Raw genomic sequence first — 27,500 nt, 5'->3', positions numbered from 1 at the left:
CCTTGCCTAATCCTACGGTCCTACCCCTACCTGAATCCCTCCTTATACCTTTCATTTACCTTACCTGCACGCCGTCCCAGGAAACCCTATCATGATCTACCTTTCTATTAGGGAGATCATCCATTTTTCGGCTTCCACAGACCTCTCGCATCCGTATGAGTTCTTTCTTCCTTTTGAATAACTTGGATCTTCCTTTCGTGTCCTTATATGGCGAATTCTGAGCCAAGGGTTTTGTATCGTCCTCGCTTTTATTATTTTTTGTTCTCTTTCGTTCCTTTCGTTCAGGCTGTTTGGGTTAAGATGTAAACACACTTTTCATTCGGGTCCTTTCATGGCTAATTCTGAGACGAGTGTTATCTATCATCTTTGCTTTTGTTCTCTTTTGTTTTCTTTGGTTTTCTTTCGCTCCTTTGCCTTCCTGTTTTCTTCTTCCTCATTTCGTCCCTTCACAACTCTATTCATTTTCACACCTTACCTTTACGTTCCCTTTCTCTCTTTCCCTCTTCATTTTCTTCGTTTCTCTCGTCTGCTTCCTTTCCTTTTCCGTTTCTCTCTCCCCTTCTTCACTGTCCTTCGCTTTCCTCCGTCTTTACCTTCTCTTCCTCTCTTCCTTTCTTTACTCTCATTCGTGTCCTTTCATGGTTAATTATGCGGCGAATGTTATCTGTCGCCTTCTCTCTTGTTCGTTTTCGTCCTTGGCCTTTCCTGTCAAATGGATCACACGAGAAGTGGTTTAAGTGAATATGTAAACAAACTTTCCAATCGTGTGCTATTGTGTGTTATTTATCATTTTCGCTTTAGTTCTCTTTGTTTTCTCCGGTTTCCTTTTGTTTCTTTGGGTTCTCTGTCACTCGCCTTCACATGGATGACACGAGAAAATGTTTAAGTCAAGATGTAAATAAACTTTTCAATCGTGTCCTTGTATGGCAAATTCTGAGGCGAGTTTTAACTGTCATCTTTGCATTTGTTCTCTTTCGCTCTCTCTCGTTCTTCTCTTTTCCCTGTCACTCGCCTTCACATGGATAACACGATAAGCTGTTTAGGTTAAGCTGTAAACAAACCTTTCATTCATTCGCGTCCTTTCATAGCTAATTCAGACCCGAGTTGTTTTCTGTCGCCTTCTTTTTTCTTCTCTTTTATTCCTTTGTCTTCCCTGTCGCTTGCCTGCACATAGATAACACGACAGGCTGTTTAAGTTAAGATGTAAACAAACCTTTCATTAATTCGCGCCCTTTCATAGCTAATTCAGACCCGAGTTGTTTTCTGTCGCCTTCTCTGTTGTTTCCTTTCGCTCTCTTTCGTTCCTCTCTCTTCCCTGTCACTCGCCTTCACATGGATAACACGACAGACTGTTTAGGTTAAGCTGTAAACAAACCTATCATTCATTCGTGTCCTTTCATAGCTAATTCAGACCCGAGTTGTTTTCTGTCGCCTTCTCTTTTCTTCTCTTCTATTCCTTTGTCTTCTCTGTCGCTTGTCTGCACACAGATAACACGACAGGCTGTTTAAGTTAAGATGTAAACAAACCTTTCATTAATTCGCGCCCTTTCATAGCTAGTTCAGACTCGAGTTGTTTTCTGTCGCCTTCTCTTTTGCTTCCTTTCGCTCTTTTTTGTTCCTCTCTCTTCCCTGTCACTCGCCTTCACATGGATAACACGATGAGCTGTTTAGGTTAAGCTGTAAACAAACCTATCATTCATTCGTGTCCTTTCATAGCTAATTCAAACTCGAGTTGTTTTCTGTCGCCTTCTTTTTAGCTCTCTTCTATTCTTTTGTCTTCCCTGTCGCTTGCCTGCACATAGATAACACGATAGCCTGTTAAAGTTAAGATGTAAACAAGCCTTACATTCGCGTCCTTTCATAGCTAATTCAGACCCGAGTTGTTTTCTGTCGCCTTTTTTTTAGCTCTCTTCTATTCTTTTGTCTTCCCTGTCGCTTGCCTGCACATAGATAACACGATAGCCTGTTAAAGTTAAGATGTAAGTAAACCTATCATTCATTCGTGTCCTTTCATAGCTAATTCAGACCCGAGTTGTTTTCTGTCGCCTTCTCTTTTGCTTCCTTTCGCTCTCTTTTGTTCCTCTCTTGTCCCCGTCATTTGCCAGCACATGGATAAGAAGACAGGCTGTTTAAGTCAAGATGCAAACAAACCTATCATTCACTCGTGTCCTTTCATAGCTAATTCAGACCCGAGTTGTTTTCTGTCGCCTTCTCTTTTCTTCTATTCCTTTGTTTTCCCCGTCACTCGCCTTCACATGGATAACACGATAAGCTGTTTAGGTTAAGATGTAAGTAAACATATCATTCATTCGTGTCCTTTCATTGCTAATTCAGACCCGAGTTGTTTTCTGTCGCCTTCTCTTTTCTTCTCTTCTATTCCTTTGTTTTCCCTGTCGCTTGCCTGCACATTGATAACACGATAAGCTGTTTAGGTTAAGATGTAAGTAAAGTTAGTAAACCTATCATTCATTCGTGTCCTTTCATAGCTAATTCAGACCCGAGTTGTTTTCTGTCTCCTTCTCTTTTCTTTTCTTCTATTCCTTTGTTTTCCCTGTCGCTTGCCTGCACATTGATAACACGATAAGCTGTTTAGGTTAAGATGTAAGTAAACCTTTCATTCATTCGCGTCCTTTCATAGCTAATTCAGACCCGAGTTGTTTTCTGTCGCCTTCTCTTTTCTTCTATTCCTTTGTCTTCCCTGTCGCTTGCCTGCACATTGATAACACGATAGGCTGTTTAAGTTAAGATGTAAACAAACCTTTCATTCATTCGCGTCCTTTCATAGCTAATTCAGACCCGAGTTGTTTTCTGTCTCCTTCTCTTTTCTTTTCTTCTATTCCTTTGTCTTCCCTGTCGCTTGTCTGCACATTGATAACACGATAGGCTGTTTAAGTTAAGATGTAAACAAACCTATCATTCATTCGCGTCCTCTCATAGCTAATTCAGACCCGAGTTGTTTTCTGTCGCCTTCTCTTTTCTTCTCTTCTATTCCTTTGTCTTCCCCGTCGCTTGCCTGCACATTGATAACACGATAGGCTGTTAAAGTTAAGATGTAAACAAGCCTTCGAGTCCTTTCATTCGCTGTGGTTCTTTTTGATTCTCTTTTGTTTTCTTCCTTTCCTTTGTCTCCCCTGTCACTTGCCTTCACATGGATAACACGATAGGCTGTTTAGGTCAAGAGATAAACAGTTTACACTCAAGTTTATCGATGTTTACCCGTTAAAGCGCGTCTCTTTATTACTTTTCAGCACCCACGCAGGTTTATTAGTCTTCTGAGCCCCCCTGTATCCTGTTCCCACCCCCCCTCGCCCCCCCACACGCCTCCTCCTTCTGAGAATCCTTGCTGTCCTTAAGGTGCGATGCTTCCTCCTCCCTTGTTCTCCCTCACGTCAGCCTATATAGCGACCTTCACCGCCACCACCACCACCACCACCACCGTTGCCGTCTTCCACCGCCACCACCACAAACAACAACAACAACAACAACTGGAGTAGAGCAAGACCAAGGAACGGGAACGCCTGTCTGTCTGTCTGTTTCTCTGTCTGTCTGTCTCTCTTTCTCCGGGTCTCAGTTTATTCTTGGCTTCTTTTGCTATTGTTGGTATCGAGGTATTTTTTTTCTTTCTTTTCCTTTCTCTCTTTTCCTTATCCTCCTGCTTTCTTTAATATCTCTTTCCTTTACGCATTTTTTTTCTTTTCTTTTTTCTTCCGTATTTGTTTTTCTTTTCCTTTCTCTCTCATCCTCATTTGTCTCTTTCTTCCCTTTCTCATTTACTTTTTTTTTCTTCCCTCATTTCTTTTTTCTTCTCCTCTTTCTTCCTTCTGCATTCCTTCCCTCCTTCCTTCCTCTCCTCCATCTTTACTTTTCCCCTCCTCCTCCTCCTCCTCCTCCTCCTCCTCCTCCTCCTCCTCCTCCTCCTCCTCCTCTTTCTCCTCCTCCCACTTCTCTTCTCTTTTTTCTTGTCTCTCTTTTCTCTTCATATCTATCTTCCTTCTTTCTTTGATTTATCTTTATCATTTCTTTCATCCCTATTTATTTTTATTCCTTCATTCCTGTTTTCTTCTTCCCCATTTCGTTCCTTCACAACTCTATTTATTTTTACACCTTACCTATACGTTCCCTTTCTCTCTTTTCCTCTTCATTTTCTTCGTTTCTCTCGTCTGCTTCCTTTCCTTTTCCGTTTCTCTCTCCCCTTCTTCACTTTCCTTCGCTTTCCTCGTCTTCCTCCTCTTTTACTTTCTCTTTCTCTCTTCCTTTCTTTACTCTCCTTCGCTTCCGTCACTCACCTTTTTTTTCTCCTCCCTTTCCTTTCTTTCGCTTCTCTCGCTCCTCTTTTTCCTTCTTTACTTTCCTTCTTCCTCCTTTTACCTTCTCTTTCCCTCTTCCCTTTACTTTTCTTCCTCCCTTTACCTCCCACTTCTCTTCCCCATACCTCCTTCCACTTCCCGTTTCCTACCTCCCTTTCCTTCACTTCCCACGTCTTCCTCCTTCCCTCTACCCTCGGACGGCTCCCCAACCTCCCTCCCCGGACAGCTGGGGAGGGAAACGGGGGTATGGCCTATCCCCCCACGGTCTCCCCTGGGCTACTCTCATCTCACACACGACAGGAATTTGAAGGGTAAGTAAACACGAGTTCGATGTTTGCTCTTCGATTTCTAAGTTCTCATAACACTTGCCAAGGCTTTTTCAGGATACATGTGGGGAAGGAGAGTCACCAAGTTGTGATTTTTGCTCCTCGAATTGAAAGTTCTCATAATATTTTTCTTTTATGGAAGTCGATGGTTTGATGATACGTGTAAGACATATCATATAAGCGTTGTTTGAGGGAGGTCTTCCTTCTTACTGTAGGGAGAAAGGAAGAAGGGAAGAAAGAAGAAAATAAAAAGTATAGTCAACGAAATACTAAGCAAGAACAGAGACGTGAGAGAAAGCAAGAGAAAGAAAGGAAGGAAGGAAGAAGGAAAGAAAGAAGGAAAGAAAAAGTAGTCAGTGTGTTTATGCGAAATACTAAGACAGAAAGGTTTGAAAGAAAGCAATAGAGAAAGAAAGAAAGGAAGGAAGAAGGGAAGAAGAAGGGAAGAAAGAAGAAAAGAGGCGTGAAAGAAAGCAAGAGAAAGGAAGGAATAAAAGGAAGAAGGAAAGAAAGAAGGAAAGAAAAAGTAAAATCAGTGTGTTTATACGAAATACTAAGAAAGAAAGGTTTGAAAGAAAGCAATAGAGAAAGAAAGGAAGGAAGGAAGGAAGAAGGGAAGAAGAAGGAAAGAAAGAAGAAAAGAAAAAACATGAGTAAAAAAAATGTGTATATTCCTCGATTTCAAAAAGTTATAACATTAAAAAAAAAAGACATGACTGGAGAAAAAAGTTACCGAGTCGACGTTTCACCTCTCGTCTTTAAAAAGCAAACCAAACCACGTTGCAATGAATGAAAATGATAAAGAAACAAACAAACAAACAAACAAAACAAACAAAACCCCCCAAATATCTCAATGTTAAAAGCACACACAGTTGCCAATATATGAGGAAAGCGGCAGCGGGGTTAGGTTTTAATGCTTACCGAATACAAGGAGGCTATTATTAGTGGTGATAGACTACTGATGAGGCTACAGTGGATCTGGGATTACCAATGATGCTGCTACTAGTCTCTCTCTCTCTCTCTCTCTCTCTCTCTCTCTCTCTCTCTCTCTCTCTCTCAGCCACAGCAAGGTGAAAAAAGCAAAACAGAGGTGAGATAGAATTTAATCAAGGGAAAGGAAGAGGAATAGAAAAAAGGAAGAGAGAAAGAGGAGATCAAAAGAGAAGGAAAAGGAATAAAATGAACATAAAGGGAAAGAAAGGGAGGAAAGAATAGAAAAAAGGAGGTAAGGAAATGGCGGAGGATGACTAATGAGAGAGAGAGAGAGAGAGAGAGAGAGAGAGAGAGAGAGAGAGAGAGAGAGAGAGAGAGAGATGAGGATAGGAAGACAGATGATAGATAGAGATAGAAAGAGAGAGAAACGACAGAGAAATAGGAAGAGAAAAAAAAGTTGAAATATATAGAGAAAGAGACAGACATTCCAGATTTAAAAACAAAAAATATACAGACGAGAGAGAGAGAGAGAGAGAGAGAGAGAGAGAGAGAGAGAGAGAGAGAGAGAGAGAGAGAGAGAGAGAGAGAGAGAGAGAGAGAGAGATTAATTCTAGATTCAAAACCATTAGTCCCCTGCAGTATAGCCAACACCCACTGGCCCATACATGTTAAAACGAACCCATTAAGGGGAGGGGGTTTGAGGGTGTTGGTGATGAAACTGCGGTTGTTGTTGTTGTCACTAATATCCCGTGTGTGTCCTGGGGCGGGTCAGCGCTAAACATAACTCACTGCAACGGAAATCAGTGAAAGTTTGACAGCCTGGGCAGGTGGGGGGCGGAGGGAGGTGTGGGGAGGGTCAGGTTAGGTCACGAGGCCACCTGAGAGAGAGGGAAATAGGTTGAAATAGTGGATGATGAGTAATAGGAGATAGAAAGAGATATATAAACAGATGATAAAGAAAGATGGGTGGGAGGGGTCAGGTTAGGTCATGAGGTCACCTGAGAGAGAGGGAAATAGTTTGAAATAGTGGATGATGAGTAATAGGAGATAGAAAGAGATTTATAAACAGATGATAAAGAAAGATGGGTGGGAAGGGTCAGGTTAGGTCATGAGGTCACCTGAGGGAGAAGGAAATAGTAAATAGGTAGAAATAGCGGATGATGACTAATAGGAGAGATAATTTTTTTTTTTTTTTACAACAAAGGAGACAGCTCAAGGGCACAAAAAAGGAAACAATAATAAAAAAGCCCGCTACTCGCTACTCCTAAAAAAAAAAAAAGAATCAAAAGAGGTGGCCGAAAGAGAGGTCAATTTCGGGATATGAGAGATGGAAAGGAGATACGAAAGAGAGAGTGAAACAGAAGTAGGAGAATGGAGAGAAGGAAGGAAACAGGGAAGAAAGGAGGCGAAGAATGCGAAAGAAATGGGGGAAGGAGAGTTGAATAAGCAAAGGAGAATAACGTTAAGCAAAAGAGAAGACAAATAATAGAAAGACAGATAGAGAGAAAGTGATAATATATAGATAGAAAGAAGAGACGGATGACACAGAACGAGAGATGAAGAGAGAGGAAAGGGGAGCAGAGTAGGAAGAAAGAAAGAAAAAGGAGATAGAAAGAGATTAGGGGGAAAACGAGAAGAAAAGAAAGAAAACAAAGTCAGATACATGAAAGAAAAGGTGAAAATAAATGGAAATGAAGAACACAAGTCAGGGATATGAAAGAAAAGAGAAAAAAATTTAGAAAGAGAGATTAGGAGGAAAGGGAAAAGGGAAGGAAAGAAGGGAAAACACAAATCAGGTAAAGGAGAGAAAAGGAGAAAGGAAAATGAAGATGTGTAGGAAGAGGAAGAAAGAGAGAGAGAGAGAGAGAGAGAGAGAGAGAGAGAGAGAGAGAGAGAGAGAGAGAGAGAGAGAGAGAGAGAGAGAGAGAGAGAGAGAGAGAGAGAGAGAGAGAGAGAGAGAGAGAGAGAGAGAGAGAGAGAGAGAGAGAGAGAGAGAGAGAGAGGACGGAAGAAAGAAATTAAGAAGAAAAAGTAAATAGTCAGTGAAAGAAAGGAAGAGAGGAAGAAAGGAAGAACAGAAGGAAGAGTTAGCAGAAAAATTAAACAAGAATGAGAAGAAAAACAAAGGAAACAGATGAAGGGAGAGAGAAAACAAAAACGTGAGGGAGAAGGATGAAGAAATGGCAGAGGAAGGAAGAGTGAGGAGGAAGGAGGAGGAGAAAGAGGAGGAAGAGGAGTTAAGGGGAGAAGGATGTATGGGTGAAGTGAAAGGTCAACGAGATACAGCGAAGGTGAAGGTCAAAAAGATTATGGTATCCAGGTGAGAGAGAGAGAGAGAGAGAGAGAGAGAGAGAGAGAGAGATACACACGTCATCCTTCCGCTCTCTCTCTCTCTCTCTCGTGCCCTCCCATGTTGAGAATCACTCGTCAAATTAGCTTGTTTGTTCACTAGTCTCTCTCTCTCTCTCTCTTTTTTTCTCTTCCTTCATCTCTTCTGAGCCTCCCACATCCAAATTCTCTCTCTCTCTCTCTTAACCTGTCACCTTTGTCCCTTCCCAAGCATGCAAAAAAGTTCCCTAACTGACTTGCTCTCCCTCTCTCGCTCTCTCTCTTTAATTTTTCAACCCCCTCCCCCCTAAAGCCCCGTTCACATTGTGCCGACTCTGGGCCACGACTACCCACGACACGATTATAACTAGATTATCTCAATCATATATATTTGGCACGTGTCTCTGAAACAATACATGATGTCATGAACAACCAATCGGGTGAGAGGGGGCGGAGCTTAGCCAGTATGGGGGAGGGGCTTCTCGGTGCAATTAAATTGGCCCAGTTAATTTGGACACTTTTTTTTTTTTTTTATAGGGTACACGAGGTCTTGGGTGTTGATGTGAAAAAAGGGTCGGGCATGTCTTGAAAGAGGTCTAGACTCAAGACAAAGCTCAACGGTCATTTTTTGAAATGGCGCCATGTCTATGACAACCACGACTCCAACCGCCGGCCGATTGGCTGACAGTCGGAGACGGTCTTGACGACAGTCTTGCAGACTGTCTGTCAACTGGTTGGCCAACCTGCTGGCCAACAGTTGCCAAGGAGTTGACCGACTGTCTTCGTGACTTTTGGCGGCAGCCTTGCCGAATGTCGCCGAATTCTACCCAGAACCCAGAATTTTAAAAGGATATTTTGGCCGTAGACATCTTAAAAGCACTCTTCATGGGTCCTGGGGTATATAGGCTGTGATGGGCTGAGACTCCGTTGTGTCTAGGGTTGCCATCCGTTCCTTAAATACAGAATCGTTCTGTATTCGAAAGTGAAAGGTAACGTTACGTATTGAACCAATAAGGAACGCCATCTGTTTCGTATTTGGTTGTCTGAATGGTTAAGCAAATAAAACTCAGTATTTTAATATTGTAGTGATCGCATTTTTCGGTTAATCACAAAACCAGCCTGTAAACTTTGTCAAGGTTCGTCATAAAATACGTGTAAAATACGCGTCGTAACGTCCCTCCCCCTTTCCTCCTGCCTCCACTAGCAGCGGGCAGCGGCTGTCAGTCATGGCAGGCTCGATAAATAATAGGGTTGCCACCCGTTTCTTAAAATATGGATCCATTCCGTATTGGACAGTGAGATGTTGCATTCCACATTTTTCTGACCTCAGATTGGCAACCCTCGTTGTGTCATTCAAACCAAGAGAGAGGCAGCGGGAATGCGTGCGTGCTGTGCGGCTCCCAAATTTGTGCAAATGAAACGTTACCATGCCCAGAAGTTGTTGTGCGTGTGATTGCAAAATGAAAATATAAATCTCCTGATGGCGACTGTTAGCCAATATTTCTGAGCCGACAGTCGTCACGAACGTCCTTCATTAGGCGAAGACTGTCGTCACGACAGTCCCTCATTATTCTTAATTAGTCGGCACCAACGACTGTGCCGCACGACAAGAAACTGTAAAAAATTGAAAAATGGCCCCGACAGTCTTCACGACTGTCTCAGGACAAGCCAAGACTGTTGGGGACAGTTGTGACGACTGTCCCCGACCTCCCTCAGACCTCAATCGGAAATGACCGTTGGTCCAGACCTTTGCCGACTCTTGTCGTGGAAGTTTAGCATGGAATACTTTTTAGCGCTAACTCTCACGACCTCACACTCCCGTCCCGACGTCCGCTCAACATTCGGCGACCGTTTCTAAACCTCATTCAAGACATGCCCGACCCTTTCACATCAACACCCAAAACCTCGTGTACCCTAGAGTCGTGGGTCGTCGTGGCCCAGAGTCGGCACAGTGTGAACGGGGCTTTACTTTCACCTTTGCTCTTTAAATGGACAGGTAGATACCCTTTTAAAGCCCCCTCATATCACCTGCTCTGTGTGTGTGTGTGTGTGTGTGTGTGTGTGTGTGTGTTTAACTCTCTCTCTCTCTCTCTCTCATACCTGCCTCTTTCTCACTTGTTTGTTGTTGTGCACGAGTTTCAGGTTAATTAGTCATGCCTCGGCCGCTCTTTCGATTGACCCTAACGATGATGATGATAATGATGATGCTAATGATGGTGACGAGGGCTCTAATGATGACGACAACAACAACAACAACAATAATTAGAATAATGATAATGATGATAAAAGCTGGAGAAGAATGGAAAATGGAAAATGTCAATGCTACAAAAGAGAAAGAGGATATAGAGGAGGAGGAACACAAAGGAACACAAAAGGAAGAACAAACAACAGCAGACCTGCTGGTCTTACGAGGCTGTTTGTGACAAGCTACACTAACTATCTAATCAAAGGTGGAAGATGAAGGACAGCAAAGGCGAAGGCTCCTCCCCACCCCCCATCCCTCCAGCCAAAGCTGGCAGAAAAGGAAAAAGAACCATGCAGCATGGAAAAACTACATGGAAATTATGTAGGAAAGAGGAAAGAACTACCATTACTGCTACCACTAACCGGGCGATAAAAACGGACAAGGACACCAGTATTCGAAAGAACTTAACGTTATTACGACAATGAGTAATATCTTAGTTGCTGGTTGGATTCAAAATACTTGTCTAATATATTCTTGAAGGCCGTAACTGTTGTACTATCAACGACATCACAGGGTAGAGTTCCAAACATTAACGACTCGATTGAAGAAGAAGTGTTTGGCTTCGTGCGACGAGAATCTTTTACCACTTATCTTGAAATTGTGATTTCTTCTTGTTCTATTTGATCGATCAATTGTAAAGTAATCTTCCGCATTAATATCACTGAATCCTTTAAACATTTTAAACACTTCTATTAGATCGCCTCGCATTCTTCGTTTTGATAGGCTGATAGGAGGAGGAGGAGGAGGAGGAGGAGGAGGAAAAAGAGGGTAAAAAAAGGGAGGAGGAGCTGGAGAAGGAAGAGATTAATGAAAAGAAGCAGTAACATAAAAGGAAGAGGATGAGAAAAACAGAAGAGGAGGAGGAATATATAGGAATACATAGGAAGAACAGACACCAGAAGACCTGTCGGTCTATGGCGAGGGTGTCTGTTTACTACCGCTACTACTTGTAATCTACGGAGGAAGAGTTACAGGAGGAGGAGGAGGAGGAGGAGGAGGAGGAGGAAGTGGCTTATGGAAACAGAGATAGATAGATAGATATAGATAGAGAAGGTAAAAAAAAAAAAAATAGAGGAGGTAAATATACTGAATAATGATGATGAAAACTTAAGGAAAAGGAGAAGACGAGAAACAAAGGAGAGAAAGAGGAAAGAGACGATTATGAAAAAAAAAAAATTGTAATCAAAATGAGGAAGAGAAATGAGGAAGATTACGCGGAGGAAATTGAAGACGGAAATGGAGAAAGAAATTGGAGAAAATAAGAGAGAAGGAGGAGGAGGAAGGAAGGAAGAAAAAAGGAAAGAAGGAAAGCGAGAAAGAAGGAAGGGGGAAGGAAAGAATGAAAGGAAGAAGGAAAGAAAGAAAGCGAAAAAGAAGGAAGAAGAAATGAAAGAACGAAAGGAAGGAAAGAAGGAAGGAAACGAGAAAGAAGGAAGGGGGAAGGAAAGAATGAAAGGAAGAAAAAAGGAAAGAAAGAAAACGAGAAAGAAGGAAGGAAGGAAGAAAAGGAAGAAAGAAGGAAAGAAAGAAAACGAGAAAGAAGGAAGGGGGTAGGAATGAATGAAAGGAAGAAGGAAAGAAAGAAAGCGAGAAAGAAGGAAGGAGTAAGGAAAGAACGAAAGGAAGAAGGAAAGAAAGAAAACGAGAAAGAAGGAAGGGGTGAAAGAAAAAAAAATAAGGGAAGAAAGAAGGAAGGGGGGGAAGGAAAGAATGAAAGGAAGAAAGAAGAAAAGAAGAAAGGAAAGAAAGAAAAAAGAAAGAAACGAGAAAAAAATAGATAGTCAGAAGGAAAAGGGGAATTAAAAAAAATAAAGAAAGCGGGAAAGGAAAGAAAAGAAGCAAAAAAGGAATATGAAGGAATAAAAATAAGAATAAAGATATGGGAATGATGATGAAGAGGAGGAGGAGGAGGAGGAGGAGGAGGAGGAGGAGGAGGAGTAATGTTGAGAGGTGACATTTTTTAATAAGAAGTCAGGAAGGAAAAGCTCAGATTGCAACAGACTTACCAGAGAGAGAGAGAGAGAGAGAGAGAGAGAGAGAGAGAGAGAGAGAGAGAGAGAGAGAGAGAGAGGGGCTGGGGGAGTCATCTCTATTTGTATAAGGTTAGTGACGTAATAAGTGTTTCGTAAAGGTTATACACGAAATCAACGGACGTGACATAGACGCGTAGGAGTGACGTGAAGATTAGAGCGACGAAGTGTTATGAAAGAAAAGAAAGAGAAGAAACGAAAAGAGAAAGAAAGATGGAAGGAAAGGAAGAAGGCAGGGAGGAGAGAATGAAAGGAAGAAAGAAAAGAAAGAAGGAAGGAAGGAAAGAAGGAAAGAAAGGAAAGAAAGAGGGAAGGAAGGAAAGGAAGAATGATAGAAAGCAGGGAAGAAAGGAAGGAAAAAGAAAGAAAGAAAAAGCAGAAAAAAATACTAGACATTGGACACTAACGAGTGCAAACCGCCCGCTGCCAACACCCTCTGGTCCGAGCTCAAAATGTGAAAAAATGCATTTTTGACCTCGGTGACCTTGACCTTTGATTTTTGACCTTGAAAATCGAACTGGTCCGGTGGGGGGGCCATTAGTAGTCCACCTATGAAGTTTCAACATCCTAGCTGTAATGGTTCAAAAGTTATCGCGTTACAGACCAAAAAAATAAAAGAAAAACAATTTACACAGCTGAAAACAATACCTCCCGCTAAGTTGTTTTGCGGGCGGTAATAAACAAACACGAGACTAATCAGCTAAATCTATGAAAATGAATGTGGGAAAGGCACCAATTAAAAAAAATATATGTAAAAGTATTAATGAAAGAGTAAAAATTAAACCTCACAAAAGCTATTTCCGGGAGGAGTATTAGCAGTCGATCACAAGTCCAGGACGAGATCAGACCATGAGGAGGGGATGACTAACTGACTGACTGACTAACTGACTGACTGACTGACTGAATGAATGAATGAATTACACACGCACCCACGGACATAAGAGAGAACAGTTAGCTGGCGCGCACAGAGGAGTAGCACACACACTAATTTACATACATTATACTGCTGGGAACGAATATGAGAAAAAGAGAAGAGAAAGAAAGTAATACATCAACAAGAGACCCTTTCAAGACAATACAGAGAGTGGGTGAGTTAGTGGTTTGTTAATGTGTCTCCCTGCTTTAATATTGAGGTTACATACACAAACACACATACATAGATAATTAGATAGATACTGATAGAGAGAGAGAGAGAGAGAGAGAGAGAGAGAGAGAGAGAGAGAGAGAGAGAGAGAGAGAGAGAGAGAGAGAGAGAGAGAGAGAGAGAGAGAGAGAGAGAGAGAGAGAGAGAGACCGAGATAGAGAGAGAGAGAGAGAGAGAGAGAGAGAGAGAGAGAGAGAGAGAGAGAGAGAGAGAGAGAGAGAGAGAGAGAGAGAGAGGAGGTAAATATACTCAATAATAAAGATGAAGACTAAAGGAAATGGAGAAGACAAATAGAGGAGAGAAAAAGGAGAGAGACGTTTTTGACCACAGTAAACACACACACACACACACACACACACACACACACACACACACACGATGAACGCAGTGTCAATAATAAAAAAAAAAGGATAAAAAACGGAATATCTTTCACTCCAATTAGCATCATACCGCCTCGATTTTTTCCCTCCTTTTCATCCCGATATTTTCCTATTTTCTTTTCCTTTCCGTGTCGAGACCAATCACTCTCTCTCCATTTTTTCACCCTTCATTTCTCACGATTTTTCCCCGTCTTTTTCCACGATATTTTCCCGTCTTTTTCCCGTTCCCTTCCTAGTCCAGACCAACTCACAAACAAGAAGAAAGAACAGAAACCAGGAAGCACAGAAATGTCACTCTATTCATTTTTCACCTTCCTATTCACACGATTTTTTCCCGTCTTTTTCCACGATATTTTCCCGTTCCCTTCCTAGTCCAGACCAACTCACAAACAAGAAGAAAGAACAGAAACAAGGAAGCACAGAAATGTCACTCCCTTCATTTTTCACCTTCCTATTCACACGATTTTTTCCCGTCTTTTTCCACGATATTTTCCCGTTCCTTTCCTAGTCCAGACCAACTCACAAACAAGAAGAAAGAACAGAAACCAGGAAGCACAGAAATGTCACTCCCTTCATTTTTCACCTTCCTATTCACACGATTTTTTCCCGTTTCTTCCCACGATATTTTCCCGTCTATTTCCCCGTGTCTAAACCATTCCACGAGTAAGTCATTCTCCAGCCCAAAAGGTCGAGTTGTGTGTGTGTAATTCGAGTCTCCTGGGTACGGGTGCGTCAAGAACTTTTCCGGTGTTAAATGAAGCAATTATTCTTTCACCGTGGTCTCCTATTAATGAGGTGAGTGCCAGGCATGTCAGGTGAGGGCTCGTTGGGAACATTTGGTGGCGAGGGTGAGGGTGATTAATTCTGAGGGTTTGTTATGTTGTGGGTAGTTTTTTTTTATGGTAGTGGTGGTGGTGGTGGTGGTGGTGATTTGGGTAGGAATTATAGCTTTAGGTGATTGTAGTTGTAGTAAAAGTAGTAATAGTAGTAGTAGTAGCAGTAGTAGTAGTAATAGTAGTAGTAGGATTTATCTTTCCAAAGTTGACGTCATTCTTTATCTTATTCATTCTCTCTCTCTCTCTCTCTCTCTCTCTCTCTCTCTCTCTCTCTCTCTCTCTCTCTCTCTCTCTCTCATGTTTGGTTGGGTAAATAATTTGGCAGTAACTATGGTGTGTATGTATGTATGTACGTATGTATGTGTGTGTGTGTGTGTGTGTGTGTGTGTGTGTGTGTAATGCACCACGGCCTGATCACGAGTTGGATTCGCTTTTGCCAGCAGTACCTTCCGACGTAAGCAAGTGCTCATTATCGTCGATCTCTGGGTACTGCCAGGACCTCACACACCACACACCCCATCCCATTTGCTCAAGGGGGGACAGTAACCACTCCTAGTCAACCGAAAGTATCCGGCCTGAGCGGGCTCGAGCCGCCTCCTGTTTGGCCGTTAAGCCTCGCAGCGCAGCACTCTACCAATTGAGCCACCGGAGCGTGTGTGTGTGTGTGTGTGTGTGTGTGTGTGTGTGTGTGTGTGTGTTAGATTTGATATCGGGTATGAATAATGTGTGTGTGTGTGTGTGTGTGTGTGTGTGTGAGAGAGAGAGAGAGAGAGAGAGAGAGAGAGAGAGAGAGAGAGAGAGAGAGAGAGAGATAATTGAGTACACACCAACTTTTCGGGGACTTACAGAGAACCCTTGAAACACACACACACACACACACACACACACACACACACACAAACATGGAGTGAACGTAAGGAAGGATCTTCTCATGAATCATAAACAGAAAAAAGAATCCTAATTAAATTCTATTATTCTCGCATTAATTCTACATTTTCCCCTACTTTTCTTTCCTTCTATTTAGTTCTCTGGCGTGTGTGTGTGTGTGTGTGTGTGTGTGTGTGTGTGTGTGTGTGTGTGTGTGTGTGTGTGTGTGTGTGTGTGTGTGTGTGTGTGTGTGTGTGTGTGTGTGTGTTACCTTTTTGTCTGCAGTGTTACCAAAAAAAAAAAAATAACAGATCTCATTTCCATTCCTGCAATATTCCCACTCATAATTTTGCTCCATGCTTTCATTTTTTCCTCTCCCTATCTATCTATCTATCCATCTATCTATCTATCCACCTCTCTATCTATATATCCATCTATCTAATTCACTCTCTCTTTACATTTTGCGACTTCCCTTCCTCTCCCTCCACGTCCTTCGACAGCCTGTCTGGAAACGTCGAGGATTCTGCTAAGCTTGGAGGGTCTTCGTGTCGGTTTGTCGTGGCTCATGAATCTCTGAAGTTAGGTCGCACACATTTCATGCCACAGGGACGCGAAGACGTGTGATGGTGGTGGTGGTGGTGATGGTGGTGGTGGTGGTGATGGTGGTGGTGGTGGTGATGGTGGTGGTGGTGATAGTGATGAACTCCAAATACCCACAAAGAAAAGACTTGAAACTAAACCGACTTCTTGAAATGCTTCCTTATTTTATCTCATCCCTTCATTCCTTCTTCTTACCTTTCCTCCTCTTAGCTCATATTCTTTTTTTTTTATCTCCCTTCCTATTCCTCCTTTTCATATCCTTCGCTCCTTCCGATCCTTCCCTCTTCACCTTTCTTTTCATTTCTCCTTTTTGATATCCTTCGCTTTCCCTCCTTCGCTCCTTCCAATCCTTCCTTCCTATTTCTCCTTTTTGATATCCTTTGCTTTCCTTCCTTCGCTATTTCCAATCCTTCCCTCTTCACCTTCCTTCTTATTTCTCCTTTTTAATATCCTTCGCTTTCTCTCCTTCGCTCCTTCCAGTCCTTCCCTCTTCACTTCCCTTCCTATTTCTCCTTTTTAATATCCTTCGCTCCGTTCAATCCTTCCCTCTTCACCTCCTTTCCTATTCCTCCATTTTAATATCCTTCGCTCCTTCCTATTCCTCCTTTTTATATCCTTTGCTTTACCTCCTTCGCTCCTTCCAATCCTTCCCTCTTCACCTCCCTTCCTATTCCTCCTCTCTATATCCTTCGCTTTCTCTCTTCACCAATATCCTTCACCTACTACTTTTTCTTTTTTTTCTTCTACTCGGCTTCCTATATGAACGCCAAATTTGATATCCTACTGACTAACTTTGACGTCCTACTTTACTAATTAGATGACACAAGGCAGATAAACTAAATAAAGAAAATCTAGAGTAACAAAGAGTGACATTCAAAGGTAAATATATATAAGTATTACAAGTGTTTAATTCAGAAATGTATTTATATAAGAGTTGACGCTATTTTTCTGCCCTCTCTTTAATCTCCGGACAAGGACAAACACCCCATAAAGAGCAAACACACAAACGTCACTCACTCGCTGTATAGATTCATGAACACGCATTGAGATTTTCGCTAATATGGACAGAGGAGGCAAAGATTTATGTCGCCTCCTTATGCTCGAATGTTTACGTGTGTGTGTGTGTGTGTGCGTGTGTGTGTGTGTGTGTGTGTGTGTGTGTGTGTGTGTGTGTGTGTGTGTGTGTGTGTGTGTTTGTTGCCATTTTCTCACGTTTAAAGAGACCACTCAATGAAATACCTGTTAAGAAGGTTAATTGGGTTGGAATTACCTGGAATTACCTTCACTTTTACCATTTTCGCCCGAGAGAGAGAGAGAGAGAGAGAGAGAGAGAGATGAATACGAGATAGGGATTGGTGACCCGGTCGTCTAGGCAACATTGGTCGACCCATCTCTCTCTCTCTCTCTCTCTCGGTATGATCATTTAATTCTCGTGTTGTTGTTTTTTTGTTCCTTTTTTTCGGATTTCAAAACAAACAAAATTTCCGGCGGCGGTTCAAAAGAAAAAACGGGAAAAAGAAAACGAAAACAAAACAGAAAACGGGAAAAAGAAAACGAAGGATCAGTTAATTTGTGTGGCTTCTGTTGTATGTGATTTGGGTTCATTCCTTAAATTTCCTCTTTTTTTTTTGTTTGTTTTTCGTTCTTTTCTTCTTCCTTCCTTTCGTTCCTTTTTTGTTTATTTCTTCGTTTTTATCACGCATTATTTTTCTCTTCTTTGATTTTCTTTTATTCGTTGACCCCATTGTTCCCTCTCTCTGTCTCTTCCTCTTCTTCCTCCTCCTCTTCCTCTTCGTATATTTTTTTCGTTCTTTTCTATCTTTTTTTCTTCTCTTTTCTGTTTCTTTCTTCGTTTTTTTTCACGCATTATTTTTCCTCTTTGTTATTTTTATTATTCGATGACTCCATTATCTTCTCTTCCAGTCTCCTCTTCTTCTTCTTCTTCTTCTTCTTCTTCTTTTTCTTCTCCTCCTGCCGTGTTTGGAGTATTGTGGTCAGTGAAGCAATGCGTTCCATGTGTTTTGCAAGGTAAAGCAATAAATTATTATGTGTATGCCCTTATGTGTGTGTGTGTGTGTGTGTGTGTGTGTGTGTGTGTGTGTGTGTGTGTGTGTGTGTGTTTGGTTGTTCGTTTATACTTCGTTTTAACTGGAACCACATTTGTTTTATCTACACACTCTAAACACACACACACACACACACACACACACACACACACACACACACGATTACACAATACACTTTTTTTTTAATATCACCGAATCACCAAGAGCCTGTGCTATATGCATTTTCAAACATTATATCTACATGGCTTCTGGAATATGGCCTCAAAAGTAAGTATATTCCCTTGTATTCTTAATATTTGAACACCTTTTTTTTAATCAAAGGTATCGTAAGTAGAGGAAGTGGGTTAGTGGTGAAGGTACAGATGGGGGAGACAGAAGGACAGGAGTGTACAGTTTTATGATGTAGGATGGAAAGACAGAAGGAGTGTACAGTTTTATGATGTAGGATGGAAAGACAGAAGTGTACAGTTTTATGATGTAGGATGGAAAGACAGAAGGAGTGTACAGTTTTATGATGTAGGATGGAAAGGCAGAAGGAGTGTACAGTTTTATGATGTAGGATGGAAAGACAGAAGTGTACAGTTTTATGATGTAGGATGGAAGGACAGAAGGAGTGTACAGTTTTATGATGTAGGATGGAAAGACAGAAGGAGTGTACAGTTTTATGATGTAGGATGGAAAGGCAGAAGGAGTGTACAGTTTTATGATGTAGGATGGAAAGACAGAAGGAGTGTACAGTTTTATGATGTAGGATGGAAAGACAGAAGAAGTGTACAGTTTTATGATGTAGGATGGAAAGACAGAAGGAGTGTACAGTTTTATGATGTAGGATGGAAAGGCAGGAGTGTACAGTTTTATGATGTAGGATGGAAAGACAGAAGGAGTGTACAGTTTCATGATGTAGGATGGAAAGGCAGAAGGAGTGTACAGTTTTATGATGTAGGATGCAAAGGCAGAAGAAGTGTACAGTTTAATGATGTAGATTGGAATGCCAGAAGTGTACAGTTTTATGATGTAAGTTCGTTAATTGTTCTGAGGTAGTTGTTAGCTATTCTTAAACCCTTTACTATGTGTTGATCTTGGTGAATAGTCTCAAACTCATCACCAATCTTTCACTACGCAGGAAACACACGCAAGACACCTGTGAATGACGATATGACAACACTGATTTCGTTGCATATAGAGACAACACATCAAGTTACAATCAAAATTACATAGAGAGATAATACTGTGATCATGTTTTGTTAATAATTAGAGAATGATTCAAACTATTATCACTTAGTTGCTGCCTTATAATTACTGTTTCAACGACGATGATGATGATGATGATGAAGATGATGATGATGATGATGAAGAGGAGGAGGAAGAGAAGGGTGACGATTACTCCTACATTTTTTTTTACAGTAAAGGAAGCAACTCAAGGCAAAAAAGAAAAAAAAATAGATAGACAGAGAGAGAGAGAGAGAGAGAGAGAGAGAGAGAGAGAGAGAGAGAGAGAGAGAGAGAGAGAGAATGAAGACAACTCTCTCTCTCTTTTCCCCTTGAGCTGCTTCCTTTACTTAAAAACAAATGCCATTCCCTCACACCCTTGACCGTGGATATCAACACGGCCCAACAAAAGTGACGAGGAGGCGCCAAAGCTGCCCTCCATCACCGCCCTCCCATTACGCTGAATTACCTACACGTCCGATGGATCAGCCCTGAGCCGCCGGTATTAAAGTACTAGTGAGGGACGACTGATGCAGATGGATGTTCCGGATACGCCATCAGCAACAACATCAACGACAACAACAACAATAACAACAACAGCAGCAATTTCATTAAGAGACAAGCCACATCACAACAAAAACAACAATACCACCACCACCACTATCACCACCACCGCTATCACTACTACCCATACCACCACCACCACCACCATCACCACCACCGCTATCACTACTACCCACACCACCACCACCACCACCATCACCACCACCGCTATCACTACTACCCACACCACCACCACCACCACCATCACCACCACCGCTATCACTACTACCCATACCACCACCACCACCACCATCACCACCACTGCTATCACCACCACCCACACCAACACCACTAACACCAACACCGCGGGTCACCATTTCATTACATGTGACATCCAATTACCTGTCACTCGCACGCACCTTGCCGGCGGGGGCGTCATAGAGTCTGCCTTGAGGGCGCGCGACAAATGCCTGTAAACCCTCACGGCCCTTACCTGTCTAGACGTGTTGCGTGCCGGGGTGAACCCTTACCCGGGACAGACATTACCATAGTTTTTTTTACAGTAAGGAGGGCAGCTTAAGGGCAAACAAACAAAACAACAACAACAACAACAAAAGCTGGCTAGATGTTGGTCCAACAAAAGAGAAAAAGAATGAGGGGCCAGGAGAGAGGTCAGGCTGAGTGGCTAGCGTGCGGGCGCGGCGGCCAGGAGGTCAAGCTTGGGGTTCGCGTCCCGCCCGCCGCCACGAGCCGGGATTTTTATCGGCGTCGCAGACGCCGATCAACAGATTGTCCATCTTCTTGTTGTTGTTGTTCTCTTCAAGTTGTTTTCCTGGCTTACCCATGCATTGTAGACATGACTTTGTATGATAATATTTGTTAGCCCGGATGAACCCTGCAACATGGCATTATAAACAAAGTCAGCTGTTTATTTTTTTTTTTACGTCTTTGCCTGTTCCACAAAGAGGTGTACACTTTGAACACTTTGCAATTTGTTCAATTCCTTGCAGTCCGGATTACCTGAATGCATACATACAAGTTAATCTTGTTTTAACACAGCTAAAACCTAGCCATTGCGATGCGACGCCGATCTAGCACAGTTTTTGTGCTTGTTCAGTCACCGGCGAGTGGCCCCACATGCTGTCCTGAAGCCACCTCTCAACCCGGACTCTTTTAGCAGCATCTTTGTCGATAACGAGGCGAAAGCACTTCGCACGACAGTATACGAACTAATAATGGTAGCAGGATGCTGCTGAAACTGTTTGGCAGTAAAATAAGAGTAAATAATATCGATTATAGGTATTGATACTCATTTGAAGCCTAATGCTGTCACTGCGATATTTCCACAATTGCACATTAGTTATATCCATATGAATTCCATGTTTTAAATTGAACTTAATCTTTTTATTTGAAGTGCAGTTTTTAAAAAAATTGAATTCAAATTTTTTTAAATAAATATTTTTATTAAATTGAATTTATTTTTTTTAATTAAAATTCACTTATTTTAATTTGAACTTCAGATATTTTACTATGAAATTCACTTTTCAAATTTGAATTTCATTTTTTTTAATTAAAGTTGTTGTTTTAATTTGACCTTCACCTTTTTAAAATTAGTTTTTTAAAAAATTTGATCTTCACTTTTTAAATTAGTTATTTTTTTAATTTGACCTTCACCTTTATAAAATTTAAGTTAAATTTTTTATTTGAACTTCATTTTTTTTTACCCTAAGCAGGTGTAGATTTAAAGGGAGGGTCAAAGATGAGCTCCGGGGAGCAGCATGAGCCAAGCAGGATGGCGCCACTATAAACGCTTGCGCCATAACAATCTGGGGCCGACCATTAGGCCCCCTCAAAAAAGCCTATCGGCGCCATAGGCAGAAACGTAAAAAAAAAAAAAAGTGTCTTGATACAAACAACTCCCCTCTGGGAGGCGGTGGCTGAGTGGTTAGCGTGACGACGCCGCGTCCAGGAGGACGCGGGTTTGCGGGTAAGGTCGCGTGGCCTACATTCAGCGAGAAAATCTTTAATAACAGGACACACAGTTCCCTCGCCGGCCTGTATAATTGTTAGTGAACTTTTAGTAGTAGTAACTTTTTACCTGGGACGAAGTTTACCTGCCCTCATATCTAGTGCAGGTGAGGACACGTGGTCTACAATCAGCTGGAATAACTTTGATCCCAGGACGCACAGATCCCTCGCTGGCCGATATATATATTAGTAAACTTAACTTTTACCTGAGACGAAAGTTTACCTGTAATCATATGACGTCTCCCGCCCCGGCCTACGCATGATACCTAATGGGGTTAACTCTTCACCTGGATAACATTCGCCTGTATTCATCTCAGTTAGAGAGGAGATTCGCGCTCTATGGCGAAGGAGATGTTTCCCGCTACGTAACCTAACCAATTTTCAGTCAAGACATGTTTTAAGCAAGAAGAATAACATTTACCGGGTCAAAACTCTCTTACAGTCATACCTTTATCAGAGGGAATAGTACGTTATGTATTTTGCGTTTACACCAAATGGAAGGAAAGGCAAGAACGAAGGAACCAACGAAGGAGGGAAGGAAGGAAAGCACGAAGGAATGAAGGAACGGAGGAGGGAAGGATGGAAAGAAGAAAGGAAAAGTGAAAAGAGATGAAGACAATAAGAAGGCAAGCTTATTGAATTAGTGGGAAAGGAAAGAAGGGAGGAAAGAGAGAATGAAAGAATGAAGGATGGAAGGAACGAGCGAACGAAAGAGAGAAGGAAACAAAGAAGTAAGATAAGTAGTGAAGAGAATGGATGAGAATAATTTAGAAGGCAAAGGAAGGAAAGTAAAGGAGGGGAGAGCAAAGAAGGAAGGAAGGAATGGACGAACGGAGGGTGGAAGGGAAGAAAGAAAGGAGGGAAGGAAGGAAAGAAGGAAGACAATGAGGAGTGAACAAATGGAATGAAGGCAATAAGAATCCAATACGGAAAGAAGGAAGGGAAGAAGGAGGGAACAAACGAAAGAGGGAAGAAAAGAAAGAAGGAAGATTAGGGAGGCTCGAAATTCATAAAATCCTCAATCTAACAAGCCTTCAAGATCACAAGTTAACAACCTCATCAAACCCACCTGTATTATCTTTAAGGACTTACACTCACATAAGTTCCGCCGCCTCCAAAAGCTAAGCCATAATAGGTTACCGGCGGCCCTCGTTCACTCTTCCATCTTGTTCATAAAAGGATAAGGTGATCACAAACACAAAGAGGGATTTGCCTCGTTAAATGGGAAAAAAATAGTTTCAGAGAGTGGGAAGTTCTTCATCCCTCATCATTATTAGAAAAGTTGTGTGTGTGTGTGTGTGTGGGTGGGTGAGTGTGAGAGAGAGAGAGAGAGAGAGAGAGAGAGAGAGAGAGAGAGAGAGAGAGAGAGAGAGAGAGAGAGAGAGAGAGAGAGAGAGAGAGAGAGAGAGAGAGAGAGAGAGAGAGAGAGAGAGAGAGAGAGAGAGAGAGAGAGAGAGAGAGAGAGAGAGAGAGAGAGAGAGAGAGAGAGAGAGAGAGAGAGAGAGAGAGAGAGAGAGAGAGAGAGAGAGAGAAAAAAAAAAAAAGAAGGGCCCCATTCATCAATACAAACAAACTTGAGAGAAAAACTGGAAAGCAAAATTGGAACAAACAAACATAAAAGTTGAAAAAAAAAAAAAACCGGGTGGGAGGCGTCTTGATGCTTTCTTGGAACTACAGAGAGATACTAATTAAGGTGTTCTCTAATGAGTTTTCCATTTCGATCATAATTGCCACTTACCAGTCTTATAACAAAGAGACGGTGGAGCAATCATTAGTCACATTTTCAATAATTGCTAAAGGAAAAAGATTGAAAATTCTCTCCCCAACTGATTTCCATCCACTTGTATTCTACCTTCAACCCTATCTCTCCTCCTCCTCCGCCGCCTCCTCCTCCAAAGCATGTATGGCAAATTTATTAACATGATAATAGATGAAAGGAAAGAAAAATATGACCTATCAGGCCACAACTTACTAACAGCATACTTTGATATATGGACACAAAACAAGGAAAATGGATATAGTGACGAAAAGAAAATTATCACATACCAAAAGCTAACGACAGAAACAATAAATAGTTATAAAATATACATAGAGAATGTATTAAAAAGAAAAAACAGTCTCTCTGGAAGAACTAGAAAATACCATGAAAGAAGCATGCAATAAATTCTTGGACAGACAAATACAAAGAAGAATAAAACAAAATGCAAAAGATAATGAACCAGTCTGGATAACACAAGAAATAAAAAGGGAAATAAGTAAAAGAAGGACTTATAATAAGCAAGCAAGAAAACACAAAACATTGAAGAAAAAGAAAGATACAACAACTTATACCAAACACAGAAAACTAAAATTAAGCATTTGGTGCGGGATGCTGTATCAGTAAACGAAAAGAAAATTACAAATGAGATCAGGAATGGGCAAAACAAAACTACCATGATATGGGATAACATAAAGAAACTGAAAGGAGAAACTGTTGTAAAAAAGGATATATTGCTATATGATCCTGATGGAAGAAAACTGGATATATCTGAACAACCAAAACAATTAGAAGACTTTTGGAAAACTGTATACAGAGCCAGAGAAAACAAGATTGAAGAGGTATGGAATAACGAAAGACAACGACAGTATGAAAACGAGCTGGTAGAGATACAAAATAGAATAAATGATTACATCAAAGTTACAAATGGAGACGAGTGGACCGAGTGGAAAGTGGATATCAAGTTAAGGGAACATTTAGACATGGTCGTACAGTGCAAAATAACAGACATACCGCCCATGAAGGAAACAGATATCCATATATCAAAAAAAGAAGTTAAACGACAGTTACGTAAAATTAAATAAAGAAAAGCTCCAGGACCAGACGGACTAAAAACAGATCTTTACAAAATTCTAGAACGCAGTGACCTGTACGTGACACAACTTACAAACTGTTTCAATAATATAATAGAAGAAGGAGAGATAAGTGATAATTGGAAAACATCTAACACTATATTAATCTAGAAAAAGCCCAAACCCACTGCAGCTGACCTAAGGCCCATAGCCTTAACAAACACTTCATACAAAATTTTTATGGGAATCCTCAGACAAAAGCTGGAAAAACACATGAAAGACTCGGACAATATCAGTGAACTGCAATCAGGTTTTACAGAAGACAGAAGAATCACAGACAATTTATACATACTAAAATAATGCATAAATCAAAGTTACAAAATGAAAAAAGAACTGATTGTGACCTCACTTGATTTTAAAAAAGCTTTTGATTCAGTAGACAGAAAAAGACTTATTACAGCGCTGATGAATTACAAAGTCCACCCCAAAATTATCAATCTTGTAACAAACATATATACAGATGACCTCACTAACATATTTCAAAACGGAACTAAACAGACAACATTAAATATAACAAATGGTATAAGGCAAGGATGCAATGCCTCGACGTTCCTGTTCACAATCTTAACCTATGAAATAATTACAGAACTATAAATGATGGACATAGGTTTTAAAAATGAACACTTTAAAATACCTATTCTGTATTATGCAGATGACACCTTACTACTATCACACTCAATAGAAGAAGCAGCTGAAAGTATAAAAAATATACAGCAAATAGCAGAAAGATATGGATTAATGATAAATAAAGAAAAAAGCAACATACTTATATATAACAAAAAAGAACAAGAAATTAGTATTGAAAATATTCTAGTAACTCAAAGTATAACATACCTAGGAGTCAAAATAACCAACAACAAAAACTGCTTCAATGACTTCAAAAAACAAAGACTCGGCAAAGCTAGTGAGCTAGCTAACATTACATACAGTGTAATAGCAAGATGTTGTAACAGATTACTAATTGGCAAAACTTACTGGAAGGGACGGCACTGTCAGCAGTACTCTTTTCAGCTGAAATTATGGAATTCACTGCAGAAGAGATCACTAAATTACAGAGAATAGAAAACTCCGTCTACAGGGCAATATTACAAGTTCCAACTTATGCCGCCAACAGTGCCCTAAGAGGAGATATTGGTGCCTCATCTTGCCATGCCAGAGACATGAAAATTAAACTACTATTTGCTAAACATCTACTGAAAGAAGACAGAAATAACTTGGCCAGAAACATATTCCCTAAAGAAACAGAACACACTAACACAAAGTGGACTAAAACTTTAAAGAAATATATGAATGAACTAAATATAAATATGACACTATAGCTTAACAAAGAATAATATAATAGAAAAAGTAAGGAGATGGGACTTAGAGAAATGGAAAAACGAAATACAGACAAAGTCAACATTAAGAATCTATGTCTATGAATTGTACAAAAAGGACCTCAAAGAAGAAACCTGGGCAGATAACGCATTGGGTACAAAATTAATATTAAGAGGAAGAACTAACACCCTAACTCTAAACTGGAGGAACAGGTTTCAGAGGAAGAGTGAGGAGTGTCCGTGCTGTGGTGCAGAAGTAGAAACATTAGAACATTTTCTGTTGGACTTTGAAGAATATACAGAAATAAGACAAAACCAAAACTTTTACAGAACACAGAAAACCAAAGCAGAGAACACCTAATAGCCGATATACTAGTGTTTGAACCATCAACTCTGGAAGAAATTGAAGATAGAAAAAACTATATTACAACAATATGGAACAGAAGAAAAAAGAAAACTGAACAAAACTAAAAGACAACAACGCCAATCAACAATCAAGAATAAGACGTAAGTGGGAGCCGCTACAAAGCAAAGGCAATCCCACGCCTACTACTGGACTGGACTGGACTCTTCCTCCTCCTCCTCCTCATCCTCCTCCTCATTCCTCTTTTGTGTTCCTCCTTTTATCTCTCCTTGATCCACAATCTTCTTTTTCTCTTTTTTCATTTTCTCTTTCCTCCTTCTCCTGCTTCATCACCTGTATTTCCTTCTCCTCCTCCTCCTCCTCATTCCTCTTTTGTGTCCCTCCTTCTTTTATCTTTCCTTGATCCATCGTTTTCTTTTTCTCTTCTTCCTCTTTGTCTTTGATTTTTTTCTTTTTTTCTTCTTTTCATTTTCTGTTTCCTCCTTCTTCTCCTACTTCATCACCTGTATTTCCTCCTCCTCCTCCTCCTCCGTCTCCATCTCCTCCAAAACTGATAGAGGAGCCATTCAGATCTGATTGCAAGTCCACATAAAAGGACTTTAACTCAATCTTTCTGAGGTTTAAAAAGGAGAAAAACCACGACGGAATACGACACTCAGACCTTCAAGCACGAGACTCAGTTCGATCCCAGCCAGTTTTCTGATTACCAAACACTCCCGACAACGAGGATATGAAGCACAATGAAACACGCACATGAGGTTTCGGGAGCCGTCATCGATCACTGGAACAAACATCCTGCAGAGAGTCAGTGCAAAAATGATAATTCTCCTAAAAACTCATGACTATTTCGACAAGGAGGAAATGAAGCACAATGAAACACGCAGACACTGACAGATGAGGGTTCGGGAGCCGTCATCGATCACTGGAACAAACATCCTGCAGAGAGCCAGTACAAAAAAGAGATACTGCTACTTCAAACTTGCACTGACTGAGATTTCGTTGTGACAGGAGTGACTTCAATGTTCCTGTACGTTCGTCAAGCGCATTAATATATAGTCGTCCCTCAAATAGTAAGGTTTCGAATAGTTC

At 41.0% G+C, this 27,500-nt stretch overlaps 1 protein-coding gene and 1 long non-coding RNA gene across 2 annotated transcripts in view; one reads left to right on the top strand and one right to left on the bottom strand.

Annotated features, from left to right (window-relative positions):
- Positions 1-1,311: 1,311 nt before the first annotated feature.
- Positions 1,312-3,043, bottom strand: LOC127008595 (uncharacterized). Its single transcript, XR_007761202.1, has 2 exons — positions 2,911-3,043; positions 1,312-2,611 (listed from the first exon to the last, which is right to left on the bottom strand). It is a non-coding gene; the product is annotated as an uncharacterized LOC127008595 (long non-coding RNA).
- An 873-nt stretch (positions 3,044-3,916) lies between these two features.
- LOC127008594 (inter-alpha-trypsin inhibitor heavy chain H1-like) overlaps positions 3,917-27,500 on the top strand; it is a 145,251-nt gene continuing 121,667 nt past the window's right edge. The window contains exon 1 of the mRNA XM_050880804.1: positions 3,917-4,618. The gene's annotated coding sequence lies outside the window, so the exon portion shown is untranslated. The remainder of the gene's footprint in view (positions 4,619-27,500) is intronic.

Source organism: Eriocheir sinensis, chromosome 38 (assembly GCF_024679095.1).
Source record: "Eriocheir sinensis breed Jianghai 21 chromosome 38, ASM2467909v1, whole genome shotgun sequence".
NCBI classification, from domain to species: Eukaryota; Metazoa; Arthropoda; class Malacostraca; order Decapoda; family Varunidae; genus Eriocheir; species Eriocheir sinensis.
The sequence above is the reverse complement of the archived record's forward strand: the minus strand, read 5'-3'. Positions and strand labels throughout refer to the sequence as shown.